Here is a 14,216-nt window from a genome sequence, read left to right as displayed (position 1 = left end):
GCAAAATGTCCTATATCTAGTGACAGTGACAGGGGCGACGACAAGAAGGGAAAGAGGAGAGAAAAGAAGAAGTACTACAAGAAGAAGGGCGGCGATGCCCATGTTTGCCGGGAGTGGGACTCCGACGAGAGCTCCACCGAGTCCTCCTCCGACGAGGACGCCGCCAACATCGCCGTCACCAAGGGACTCCTCTTCCCCAACGTCGGCCACAAGTGCCTCATGGCAAAGGACGGCAAAAAGAAGAAGGTTAAATCTAAATCCTCCACTAAATATGAATCCTCTAGTGATGATAATGCTAGTGATGAGGAGAATAATTTGCGTACCCTTTTTGCCGATCTTAACATGCAACAAAAGGAAAAATTAAATGAACTAATTAGTGCTATTCATGAGAAGGATGATCTCTTGGACTCTCAAGAAGACTTCCTTATTAAGGAAAACAAAAAACATGTTAAGGTTAAAAATGCTTATGCTCTAGAGGTAGAAAAATGTGACAAATTATCTAGTGAGCTAAGCACATGCCATGACACTATTGCCAACCTTAGAAGTGAAAATGCTAAATTGATTGCTAAGGTTGATTCACATGTTTGTAATGCCTCAATTCCCAATCTTAGTAATGATAATGATGATTTGCTTGCTAAGATTAAGGAATTGAATGATTCTCTTGCTAGCCTTAGAATAGAAAATGAAAATTTGATTGCTAAGGCTAAAGATTTTGATGTTTGCAATGTTACTATTTCCAACCTTAGAAGTGAGAATGATGTATTACATGCTAAGGTTGTTGAATTAAAATCTTGCAAACCCTCTACATCTAAGGTTGAGCGTGTTTCTATTTGTACTAGATGTAGAGATATTGATGTTGATGCTATTCATGCTCATATGGTCTTAATTAAACAACAAAATGATCATATAGCACTATTAGATGCTAAAATTGCCGAGCAAAACTTAGAAAATGAAAAATTTAAATTTGCTAGAAGTATGCTCTATAATGGGAGACGCCCTGGCATCAAGGATGGCATTGGATTCCAAAGGGGAGACAATGTTAAACTTAATGCCCCTCCTAAGAACTTGTCTAACTTTGTTAAGGGCAAGGCTCCCATGCCTCAGGATAACGAGGGTTACATTTTGTACCCTGCCGGTTATCCCGAGAGCAAAATTAGGAGAACTCATTCTAGGAAGTCTCACTCTGGCTCTAACCATGCTTTTATGTATAAGGGTGAGACATCTAGCTCTAGGCAACCAACCCGTGCTAAGTTGCCTAGAAAGAAAACTCCTATTGCATCAAATGATCATAGCATTTCATTTAAAACTTTTGATGCATCTTATGTTTTGACTAACAAATCCGGCAAAGTAGTTGCCAAGTTTATTGGGGGCAATCACAAGGGCTCCAAGACTTGTGTTTGGGTACCCAAAGTTCTTGTTTCTAATGCCAAAGGACCCAAAACCGTTTGGGTACCTAAAGTCAAGAACTAAAATTGTTTTGTAGGTTTACGCATCCGGGGGGCTCAAGTTGGATACTCGACAGCGGGTGCACAAACCACATGACATGGGAGAAGAAGATGTTCTCCTCATATGAGAAAAACCAAGATCCCCAACGAGCTATCACATTCGGGGATGGAAACCAAGGTTTGGTCAGAGATGTTCTCCTCATATGAGAAAAACCAAGATCCCCAACGAGCTATCACATTCGGGGATGGAAACCAAGGTTTGGTCAAAGGTTTGGGTAAAATAGCTATATCTCCTGACCATTCCATTTCCAAAGTTTTTCTTGTAGATTCTTTAGATTACAATTTGCTTTCCGTATCCCAATTATGTCAAATGGGCTACAATTGTCTCTTTACTGATGTAGGTGTCACTGTCTTTAGAAGAAGTGATGATTCAATAGCATTTAAGGGTGTGTTAGAGGGTCAGCTATACTTGGTAGATTTTGATAGAGCTGAACTCGACACATGCTTAATTGCTAAGACTAACATGGGTTGGCTCTGGCATCGCCGACTAGCCCACGTTGGAATGAAGAATCTTCATAAGCTTCTAAAGGGAGAACATATTTTGGGACTAACAAATGTTCATTTTGAGAAAGACAGGATTTGTAGCGCATGCCAAGCAGGAAAGCAAGTTGGTTCCCATCATCCACACAAAAACATCATGACTAGTGACAGGCCACTGGAGCTCCTACACATGGACCTATTCGGCCCGATCGCTTACATAAGCATCGGTGGGAGTAAGTACTGTCTAGTTATTGTGGATGATTATTCTCGCTTCACTTGGGTGTTCTTTTTGCAGGAAAAATCTCATACCCAAGAAACCTTAAAGGGATTCTTGAGACGGGCTCAAAATGAGTTCGGCTTGAGGATCAAGAAAATTAGAAGCGACAACGGGACGGAGTTCAAGAACTCTCAAATTGAAGGCTTCCTTGAGGAGGAGGGGATCAAGCACGAGTTCTCTTCTCCCTACACTCCACAACAAAATGGTGTAGTGGAGAGGAAGAATCGAACTCTATTGGACATGGCAAGAACCATGCTTGATGAGTACAAGACATCGGATCGGTTTTGGGCCAAGGCGGTCAACACCGCCTGCTACGCCATCAACCGGTTATATCTACACCGAATCCTCAAGAAGACATCCTATGAACTCCTAACCGGTAAAAAGCCAAATATTTCATATTTTAGAGTTTTTGGTAGCAAATGCTTTATTCTTATTAAGAGAGGTAGAAAATCTAAATTTGCTCCTAAAACTGTAGAAGGCTTTTTACTAGGATATGACTCAAACACAAGGGCATATAGAGTCTTTAACAAGTCCTCAGGACTTGTTGAAGTTTCTTGTGACGTTGTGTTTGATGAGACTAATGGCTCTCAAGTAGAGCAAGTTGATCTTGATGAGATAGGTGAAGAACAGGCACCGTGCATCGCGCTAAGGAACATGTCCATTGGGGATGTATGTCCTAAGGAATCTAAAGAGCCTCCAAATGCACAAGATCAACCATCCTCCTCCATGCAAGCATCCCCACCAACTCAAAATAAGGACGAGGCTCAAGTTGATGAAAGGGAAGATCAAATAAATGAGCCACCTCAAGATGACGACAATGATCAAGGGGGAGATGTAAATGATGAAGACAAGGAGGATGAACAACCAAGGCCGCCACACCCAAGAGTCCACCAAGCAATCCAACGAGATCACCCCGTCGACACCATTCTTGGCGACATTCATAAGGGGGTAACCACTCGATCTCATGTTGCACATTTTTGTGAGCATTACTCTTTTGTTTCCTCTATTGAGCCACACAGGGTAGAGGAAGCACTCCAAGATTCAGATTGGGTGATGGCGATGCAAGAGGAGCTCAACAATTTCACGAGGAACGAGGTATGGCATTTAGTTCCACGTCCTAATCAAAATGTTGTAGGAACCAAGTGGGTCTTCCGCAACAAGCAAGACGAGCATGGTGTGGTGACAAGGAACAAAGCTCGACTCGTGGCCAAGGGGTATTCACAAGTCGAAGGTTTGGATTTTGGTGAAACCTATGCACCCGTAGCTAGGCTTGAGTCAATTCGTATATTATTGGCCTATGCTACTTACCATGGCTTCAAGCTTTACCAAATGGACGTGAAGAGTGCCTTCCTCAATGGACCAATCAAGGAAGAGGTCTACGTTGAGCAACCTCCCGGCTTTGAAGACAGTGAGTATTCTAACCATGTCTATAAGCTCTCTAAGGCGCTTTATGGGCTCAAGCAAGCCCCAAGAGCATGGTATGAATGCCTTAGAGATTTCCTTATTACTAATGGCTTCAAAGTCGGCAAGGCCGATCCTACTTTGTTCACTAAAACTTTTGACAATGATTTGTTCGTATGCCAAATTTATGTTGATGATATCATATTTGGGTCTACTAACGAATCTACTTGTGAAGAATTTAGTAGGATCATGACACAAAAATTCGAGATGTCGATGATGGGGGAGTTGAAGTATTTTCTAGGATTCCAAGTCAAGCAACTCCAAGAGGGCACCTTCATTAGCCAAACAAAGTACACTCAAGACATTCTAACCAAGTTTGGAATGAAGGATGCCAAGCCCATCAAGACACCCATGAGAACCAATGGGCATCTCGACCTCGACACAGGAGGTAAGTCCGTGGATCAAAAGGTATACCGGTCGATGATTGGTTCATTGCTTTATTTATGTGCATCTCGACCGGACATTATGCTTTCCGTTTGCATGTGTGCAAGATTCCAATCCGACCCTAAGGAATCCCACCTTACGGCCGTAAAACGAATCTTAAGATATTTTGCTTATACTCCTAAGTTTGGGCTTTGGTACCCTCGGGGATCCACATTTGATTTGATTGGATATTCGGATGCCGATTGGGCGGGGTGTAAGATTAATAGAAAGAGCACATCGGGGACTTGCCAGTTCTTGGGAAGATCCTTGGTGTCTTGGGCTTCAAAGAAGCAAAATCCGGTCGCTCTTTCTACCGCCGAAGCTGAGTATATTGCCGCAGGCCATTGTTGCGCGCAATTGCTTTGGATGAGGCAAACCCTGCGGGACTATGGTTACAAATTAACCAAAGTTCCCCTTCTATGTGATAATGAGAGTGCAATCCGCATGGCGGATAATCCTGTTGAGCATAGCTGCACTAAACACATAGCCATTCGGTATCATTTTCTTCGGGATCACCAACAAAAGGGGGATATCGAGATTTCATACATTAACACTAAAGATCAATTAGTCGATATCTTTACCAAGCCACTTGATGAACAATCCTTTACCAAACTTAGGCATGAGCTCAATATTCTTGATTCGAGAAATTTCTTTTGCTAATTTGCACACATAGCTCATGAGTATACCTTTGATCATGTCTCTTTTTTCTATGACTAATGTGTTTTCAAGTCTATTTCAAACCAAGTCATAGATATATTGAAAGAGAATTGGAGTCTTCGGCGAAGACAAGGCTTCCACTCCACTCTACTACTCATCCTTCGCCGTCGCTCCGCATCACTCTCCAACTTTGGTATAATCTTCCCTCATTTATTTTATGACCAAAGGAGGAGAAAGTACTCCTACGGGCTCTAATGATTCCGTTTTTGGCGATTCATGCCAAAGGGGGAGAAAATATGAGCCCAAAGCAAAAGGACTGCACCACCACCTAATTTTTAAAATTGGAGATTTTCAATTGATCAATTTCAAATTGGTATCTTATTATGTTCAAAAGGGGGAGGAAGTAGTATTTCAAAAATGATACATCAAAACCCTCTTGAACACTAAGAGGAGGATCTCATTTAGGGGGAGTTTTGTTTAGTCAAAGGAAAAGCATTTGAAACAGGGGGAGAAAATTTCAAATCTTGAAAATGCTTTGTAAAATCTTATTCATTTATCTTTGACTATTTGCAAAAGAACTTTGAAAAGGATTCACAAAAGAATTTGCAAAAACAAAACATGTGGTGCAAGCGTGGTCCAAAATGTTAATATAAAGAAACAATCCATGCATATCTAGTAAGTGATATTTATTGGCTCAACTCTAAGCAACCTTTGCACTTACATTATGCAAACTAGTTCAATTATGCACTTCTACATTTGCTTTGGTTTGTGTTGGCATCAATCACCAAAAAGGGGGAGATTGAAAGGGAATTAGGCTTACACCTAGTCCCTAATTAATTTTGGTGGTTGAATTGCCCAACACAAATATTTAGACTAACTAGTTTGCTCAAGTATATAAGTTATACAGGTGCCAAAGGTTCACACTTAGCCAATAAAAAGACCAAGTATTGGGTTCAAACAAAGGAACAAGGGTCAACCGAAGGCACCTCTGGTCTGGCGCACCGGACTGTCCGGTGTGCCACCGGACATGTCCGATGCACCAGAGGACTCCAACTCCGAACTGCTCACCTTCAGGAAATTCCAGAGGCGACTCCGCTATAATTCACCGGACTGTCCGGTGTACACCGGACAGTGTCCGGTGCTCCAAGGAAGAGCGGCCTCCGGAACTCGCCAGTCTCGGAAATTCACTTCGGCCACTCCGCTATAATTCACCGGACTGTCCGGTGTACACCGGACTGTCCGGTGCAACAGCGGGGTAACGGCTACTTCAGGCGCCAACGGCTACCTGCGACGTAATAAATGCGCGCCAGCGCGCGCAGAGGTCAGGCACGCCCATGCTGGCGCACCGGACACTCTACAGTACATGTCCGGTGCGCCACCGGACATCAAGGCGGGCCCAGAAGACAGAGCTCCAACGGTCGAACCCAATGGCTTTTGGTGACGTGGCTGTCGCACCGGACATGTCCGGTGTGCACCGGACTGTCCGGTGCGCCATCGAACAGACAGCCTCTGCAAACGGCTAGTTTGGTGGTTGAGGCTATAAATACCCCAACCACCTCACCATTCATTGCATCCAAGTTTTCCAGCTTCCAACCACTATACAGGAGCTAGCATTCATTGCAAAGCACACCAAAAAGGATCAAATCCTCTCTCAACTCCACACAAAGCCTTAGTGACTAGTGAGAGTGATTTGTAGTGTTCATTTGAGCTCTTGCACTTGGATCGCTTCTTTTCTTTGTCATTCTTTCTTGTGATCAAACACTCACTTGTAATTGAGGCAAGAGACACCAAGTGTGTGGTGGTCCTTGCGGGAAGTTTTGATTCCCATGTGATTTGAGAAGAGAAGCTCACTCGGTCTGAGGGACCGTTTGAGAGAGGGAAGGGTTGAAAGAGACCCGGCCTTTGTGGCCTCCTCAACGGGGAGTAGGTTTGAGAGAACCGAACCTCGGTAAAACAAATCTGTGTGTCTCACTTCATTATTCGCTTGCGATTTGTTTTGCACCCTCTCTCGCGGACTCTATCATATTTCTAACGCTAACCCGGCTTGTAGTTGTGATTATTTTTTAGAATTTCAGTTTCGCCCTATTCACCCCCCCTCTAGGCGACTTTCAGGCTCATCGAAGAGCGGCCGAGGGTTTCCTTTAACTAAGCAAGAGAAGCCTCGGACGACAAGGCCGACCGAGCCGAGGGACTCCTACGCCTCCGGGATACGGATACCTCACTCGTCACCTTTGCACGAGGCGACTCACGCTTGGTGAAGCGGTTCAGATAGTCGACAGGCGAGTCTTAGTGCTCAAAATGAGGAAAAAACACGGCTCCGTGCCAAAAATACATACATGTTCAGGCCCCGACAGCCGCAATGAACAAGACATTGCATGTTCAGGCTCCGTGCCAAAAATAAATACATACATGTTCAGGCTCCGTGCCAAAAATGCTGAAGGAGAGGCTGACCGACGAACCCGCGCGGGAGGTAGAGCTCCGGCTCAGCCCGGCCTCCGCCCCAGCAAGGATGATGAACATCCTTGAAGCTGAGGGCGGGACCAAGATCGCAGCCCGGCTTGCTTCTCCCCACCCAGGGGCTGGTGGTCACCGTCTTGGGTGACCGCCGGCGAGGGGATGCGGCCGGGCTGCATAATGAAAATCCTTGAAACCGAACGATGGCTGAAAGGTACCAACTTCCACGAAGTTGCGTTCCTCCAACGACAAGGTGGAAGGATTGCGGGTGTTCCCCATCCGGGGGCTCGGAAGGTGGAAAGACGCGATGCATAAGGGAGTGCGAAGACATGGTCGCCTTTCAAGGGGATCACCCTCCTTTTAAAGGCGACTCTTCCCACCTGCGTCCTCAGCCATCAAGGGCTGAGTCTTCTCCAACACGCTCCAAGGTCCTCCCCCTACGACACGGGGGCTGGGTCCCACGCGTCATGCAAGCTGGCCCAGGGCAGAAGAAGCCAAACCGCCGCGCGCGGTACACGCAACTGCCCAGCGGTTACAAGCATTCCTCCACTTTCGCCCAGACCAGCGGGTGAAAGGGCGGACAACCATGCAGTCGGCATGCAACCGCGCCAAGTGGGCGCACCCCTTCGACTCCAACGCGCCCAGCATGGAGGCCTAGGCTCACACGTCATGCAACCGGCGCGCCGGTTGCTACGTGCGAGCAACTGCACCGCCACTCGTGCCACTACCGCGCCTCCTCGACTGCGGAACTAGTACCGCGACTCGAGGCAACTCTGCGTACGACCCAACAGTGCTAGCCAGACGCATCGGTCACGGGCCAGTCAGCCGCAGGAGAAGGCGAGACGGTCGATGCAGCCAAAAATGGGCCGGCAGTAATGGCGGTGGCAGGCGGGCAGAAGCAGCGGTCACGTCGTCAGCCAAGCTCACGTCACCTCGTGGGACAGCGAGAGAACCCTCTCTCACGGTGTGAAGACGACGCGCCCGTGTTCCGTTCCTCGAACGGACCGCGCACGCGCAACGGCTGCCCCGCAAACCACTCACCCCGTCGCATTAACTCCGCGGCGGGACAGGCGGCGCCTTTGGCAGGAGAAGCGAGCGACGCTTCGCCTTCGCCATAATGACCGCGTCAAAAAGGTGCGCCACATCATCTCGATTTCGTATTCTCTCCCCTTTCCTCTTTCTCTCTCTTACAACAGGGACCGGGAAAGGGGGATACCCCGAAAGGGATCCTTCTCCGCGAAGGAAACGGACCCCGAGCCCCCCTACTGATCAGAGGTTCGAAGGCTGGCCCCTCAGAGGGGTTCAACAGCCGCCTCAGAGCGCTCGGGCTCCGCGCCCACTACTGGTCAGAGGTTCGAGGGCCGGCCCCTCGGAAGGGTTCAACGGCCGCCTCAGGCCACTCGGGCTCCGCGCCCACTACTGATTAGGGGTTCGTAGGCTGGCCCACGAAGGGTTCACAGCCGCCTCAGACGCAGAGCGAGGGATGACCCTGGGTACGTTCGATACATAACCAAGGCTCGGGCTACGCTCCCGAGGTACCCTAGGACATTTCCGAGACCAGCGGGAACGATCTTGTAACGGAATCCCATCAGAGGGAGGCATCGAGCCCTCGGACCCCATCAAAAGGGGACCGGGTCCGGAAGATCACCCGCAGGTACTTTTGGAGCGCGCCTCCGGGCCTCTAGCCGACCCCTAACAAATGGGGCACGGGCGTCCACTCGGATTACCCGTCAGCAGCTCGCTGGAGACACCATGTTCGGCGCCCTCCAAGGGCAACATGGAGCTCTCCCCCTCCTCCTTGTGGAAAGGCGACGCAGGGGCGTATGTAAAAAAGTCGAGTCTGTCCTTGACCATCCTCTCGCCCTGTGCGGAGGCTCGGGGGCTGCTCTCGCAAACTCGGCTCCGGCCAAACCGTTGACAGCGTCAACATACCAGCCCGAGAACTTGGGACCCGACCGTGCACCCGGGCTACGGCCAGCTCGCATGAGGGAACGACCAGACCTGCCGAAACATTACAAAATGCATTAAGACCTCGAAGGAGCCAAACCACTCCTCCGAGGCCTCGGGGGCTACACCCGGCGGGTGCGCTCGCGCGCACCCACCAGAACAAGACGCAACCGAGAAAGGCTGGTCCCCTTGCAAAAAAGTGCGACAAAAGCCTCCAAGCGAGTATTAACACTCCCTTCGAGGCTCGGGGGCTACTGTCGGGGACCATAATTAGGGGTACCCTCAAGACTCCTAAATCTCAGCTCGTAACCCCCATCAGCACAAAGCTGCAAAGGCCTGATGGGTGCGATTAAGTCAAGGATCGGTCCATTCAAGGGACACGATCCCGCCTCGCCCGAGCCCAGCCTCGGGCAAGGGCAGCCGACCCCGGAGGATCTACGTCTCGCCCGAGGACCCCCTCCAGCAACGGACACACCTTCGGCTCGCCCGAGGCCCAGTCTTCACCAAGAAGCAACCTTGACCAAATCGCCACGCCAACCGACCAAATCGTAGGGGCATTTAATGCAAAGGTGGCCTGACACCTTTATCCTGACGCGCGTCCTCCAGTTGACAGAGCCGAAGTGACCGTAGTCACTTCGCCGCTCCACTGACAGGCCTGACAAGAGGACAGCGCCGCCTGCGCCGCTCCGACTACCGTGCCACTCGACAGAGTGAGGCTGACAGCAGCCAAGTCCGGCCTCAGGCGCCATAGGAAACTCTGCTTTGCCCGACTCCAGGGCTCGGACTCGGGCTCAGCCCCAGAAGACGACGAACTCCACTTCGCCCGACCCCAGGGCTCGGACTCGGGCTCAGCCCCGGAAGACGACGAACTCCGCTTTGCCCGACCCCAGGGCTCGGACTCGGGCTCAGCCCCAGAAGATGACGAACTCCGCTTCGCCCGACCCCAGGGCTCGGACTCGGGCTCAGCCCCGGAAGAAACGAACTCCGCTTCGCCCGACCCCAGGGCTCGGACTCGGGCTCAGCCCCGGAAGAGACGAACTCCGCTTCGCCCGACCCCAGGGCTCGGACTCAGCCCTGGCCTCAGCCGACGGTCTCCGCCTCGCCCGACCCAGGGGCTCGGACTCGACTTCGGCCTCGGAAGACAGACTCGACTTCGACCTCGGAGGAGCCTCCACCTCGCCCAACTCAGGGCTCGGACCGACCACGTCACAGGAGGCGCCATCATTACCCTACCCCAAGCTGACTCAGGCTACGGGGAACAGGACCGGTGTCCCATCTGGCTCGCTTCGCCAGACAAGTAATGATGGCGCCCCGCATGTTCTATGACGACGGCGGCTCTCAGCCCCCTTACGGAAGCAAGAGGACGTCAGCAAGGACCCGACAGCCCCGACAGTTGTCCTTCCGCCAGGCTCCAACGCTCCTCCGACGGCCACGACACCACACCAACCGGGTGCCGAAACCTCTCCGGCTGCCACGATGGCATGTACTTAGGGCGCTAGCTCTCCTCCGCTAGACATGTTAGCACACTGCTACACCCCCCATTGTACACCTGGATCCTTTCCTTACGCCTATAAAAGGAAGGTTCAGGGCCCTCTTAGAGAGGGTTGGCCGCATGGGGAAGGACGGGACGGCGCTCGCGCAAGGCCGCTCGCTCCCTCCCGCGTGGACGCTTGTAACCCCCTACTGCAAGTGCACCCGACCTGGGCGCAGGACAAACACGAAGGCCGCGGGATTTCACCTCTCACGCCTGTCTCCCTCCGGCTGCTTCCCCCCTTCGCGCTCCGTCTCGCGCCGATCCATCTGGACTGGGGCACGCGGCGATAATTTACTCGTCGGTCCAGGGACCCCCCGGGTTTGAAATGCCGACACTACTGAATCATCACTTCTTCTAAAGACAGTAACACCTATATCCCTAAAAATACAATTGTAGCGTATTTTGCATAATTGAGAAACTGAAAGCAAGTTATAATCTAAAGAATCTACAAGAAAAACATTGGAAATGGAATGGTCAGGTGATATAGCAATTTTACCAAGTCCTTTGACCAAACCTTGATTTTCATCCCCGAATGTGATAGCTCTTTGGGGATCATGTTTTTTCTCATAGGAGGAGAACATCCTTTTCTCCCCAGTCATGTGGTTTGTGCACCCGCTATCAATGATCCAACTTGAGCCCCCGGATGCATAAACCTACAAAACAAATTTAGGCCTTGTTCTTAGGTACCCAAATGGTCTTGGGTCCTTTCACATTAGAAACAAGCACCTTGGGTACCCAAACACAAGTCTTCGATCCCTTGTGTTTGACCCCAACATATTTGGCAACTACTTTGCCTGATTTGTTAGTGAGCACATAAGAAGCATCAAAAGTCTTAAATGAAATATTAGGTTCATTTGATGCTATAGGAGATTTCTTTTTAGGTAATTTAACATGGGTTGATTGCCTAGAGCTAGATGCCTCACTCTTATACATAAAAGCATGATTAGAGCCAGAGTGAGACTTCCTAGAGTGAATTCTCCTAATTTTGTGCTCGGGATAACCGGCATGGTATAAAATGTAACCCTCGTTATCCTGAGCCATGGGAGCTTTGCCCTTAACAAAATTAGGCAATTTCTTAGGGGCATTAAGCTTGACATTGCCTCCCTGTTGGAAGCCAATGCCATCCTTAATGCCAGGGCGTCTCCCACTATAAAGCATACTACGAGCAAATTTAAATTTTTCATTCTCTAATTCATGCTCGACAATTTTAGCATCTAATTTTGCTATGTGATCATTTTGTTGTTTAATCATAGCAATGTGATCATGGATAGCATCGACATTAACATCTCTACATCTAGTGCAAATAGATACATGCTCAATGATAGATGTAGAGGGTTTGCAAACATTAAACTCATCAATCTTAGCATGTAACATGACATTTTCATTTCTAAGATTTGAAACAATATCATTGCAAACATTTAAATTCTTAGCCTTAGCAATTAATTTGTCATTCTCAGTTTTAAGGCTAGAAATTGATTCATTTAATTTGTCAATCTTAGCAAGTAAACTAGCATTATCATTTTTAAGATTGGCAAAAGAATCATCACAAACATTTAACTTCTCAACCTTAGCAATTAATTTGGCATTATCATTTCTAAGGTTGGATATGATATCATGGCAAGTGCTAAGCTCATTAGTCAATTTCTCACATTTTTCTATCTCCTGAGCATAAGCATTCTTAACCTTAACATACTTCTTATTTTCCTTAATTAGGAAGTCCTCTTGGCTATCCAAGAGTTCATCCTTCTCATGAATAGCACCTATCAATTCATTTAATTTTTCCTTTTGTTGCATATTTAGGTTGGCAAAAAGGGCAACTAAATTATCCTCATCATCACTAGAGTTCTCCTCATCACTAGATGTTGCATATTTAGTGGAGGCTCTAGATTTTACCTTCGTTTTGTCGTCCCTTGCCATGAGGCACTTGTGGCCGACGTTGGGGAAGAGGAGACCCTTGTTGACGGCGATGTTTGCGACATCCTCGTCGGAGGAGGAGTCGGTGGAGCTCTCATCGGAGTCCCACTCCCGGCAAACATGGGCATCGCCGCCCTTCTTCTTGTAATACTTCTTCTTCTCCTTCCTTCTTCCCTTCTTGTCATCGCCCCTGTCACTATCACTTGATAATGGACATTTAGCAATGAAATGACCAGGCTTACCACATTTGTAGCAAACCTTCTTGGAGCGGGGTTTGTAATCATTCCCCCTCCTTTGCTTGAGGATTTGGTGGAAGCTCTTGATGATGAGCGCCATCTCCTCGTTGTCGAGTTTGGAGGCGTCGATGGGGAGTCTACTTGATGTAGACTCTTCTTTCTTCTCCTCTGTCGCCTTGAATGTGACGGGTTGTACCTCGGGTGTGGAGGAGGCGCCTCGCTCAATGATTTGTTTGGAGCCTTTGATCATTAGCTCAAAGCTCACAAACTTTCCTATCACTTCCTCGGGAGACATTAGTTTATATCTTGGATCACCACGAATTAATTGAACTTGAGTAGGGTTAAGGAAAACGAGTGATCTAAGAATAACCTTGACCATCTCATGGTCATCCCATTTGGTGCTCCCGAGGTTGCGCACTTGGTTCACCAAGGTCTTGAGCCGGTTATACATGGCTTGTGGCTCCTCCCCTTGGTAAAGCATGAATCGACCGAGCTCCCCCTCGATCGTCTCTCGCTTGGTGATCTTGGTCACCTCGTCTCCTTCGTGCGCGATCTTGAGCATGTCCCAAATCTATTTGGCACTCTTCAACCCTTGTACCTTATTATACTCCTCTCGACTTAGAGAGGCGAGGAGTATAGTAGTGGCTTGGGAGTTGAAGTGTTGGATTTGGGCTACCTCGTCCGAATCATAGCCTTCATCCCCCACGGATGGTTCCTGCGCACCAAACTCAACAATATCCCAAATGCTAGCGTGGAGTGAGGTTAGATGGTGCCTCATTTTATCACTCCACATACAATAATCTTCACCGTTAAAGACCGGTGGTTTGCCTAGTGGGACGGAAAGTAAAGGAGTGCGTTTGGAAATGCGTGGATAGCGTAAGGGGATCTTACTAAACTTCTTGCGCTCATGGCGCTTAGAAGTGACGAACGGCGTGTCGGAGCCGGATGTGGAGGGCGACGAAGAATCGGTCTCGTAGTAGACCACTTTCTTCATCTTCTTCTTCTTGTCGCCACTCCGATGCGACTTGACGTGGAGAGGGGATCCCTCTTTGGCTTTGGTGCCAGACTCCCTTGATGGAGCCTTCCCATGGCTTGTGGCCTTCTCGCCGGTTTCTATCTCCCTCTTGGCGGATCCTCCCGACATCACTTCGAGTTGTTAGACTCTAATGAACCGCCAGGCTCTGATACCAATTGAAAGTCGCCTAGAGGGGGGTGAATAGGCGGAATCTGAAAATTATAAACTTAAGCGCACACTACAAGCCGGGGATAGCGTTAGAATTAAATTCGAGTTCGAAAGATAGGGAAAAACAAATCAACCAAAAAAATAA

Source organism: Zea mays, chromosome 2 (assembly GCF_902167145.1).
Source record: "Zea mays cultivar B73 chromosome 2, Zm-B73-REFERENCE-NAM-5.0, whole genome shotgun sequence".
Classification (NCBI taxonomy): domain Eukaryota; kingdom Viridiplantae; phylum Streptophyta; class Magnoliopsida; order Poales; family Poaceae; genus Zea; species Zea mays.
The sequence above is the reverse complement of the archived record's forward strand: the minus strand, read 5'-3'. Positions refer to the sequence as shown.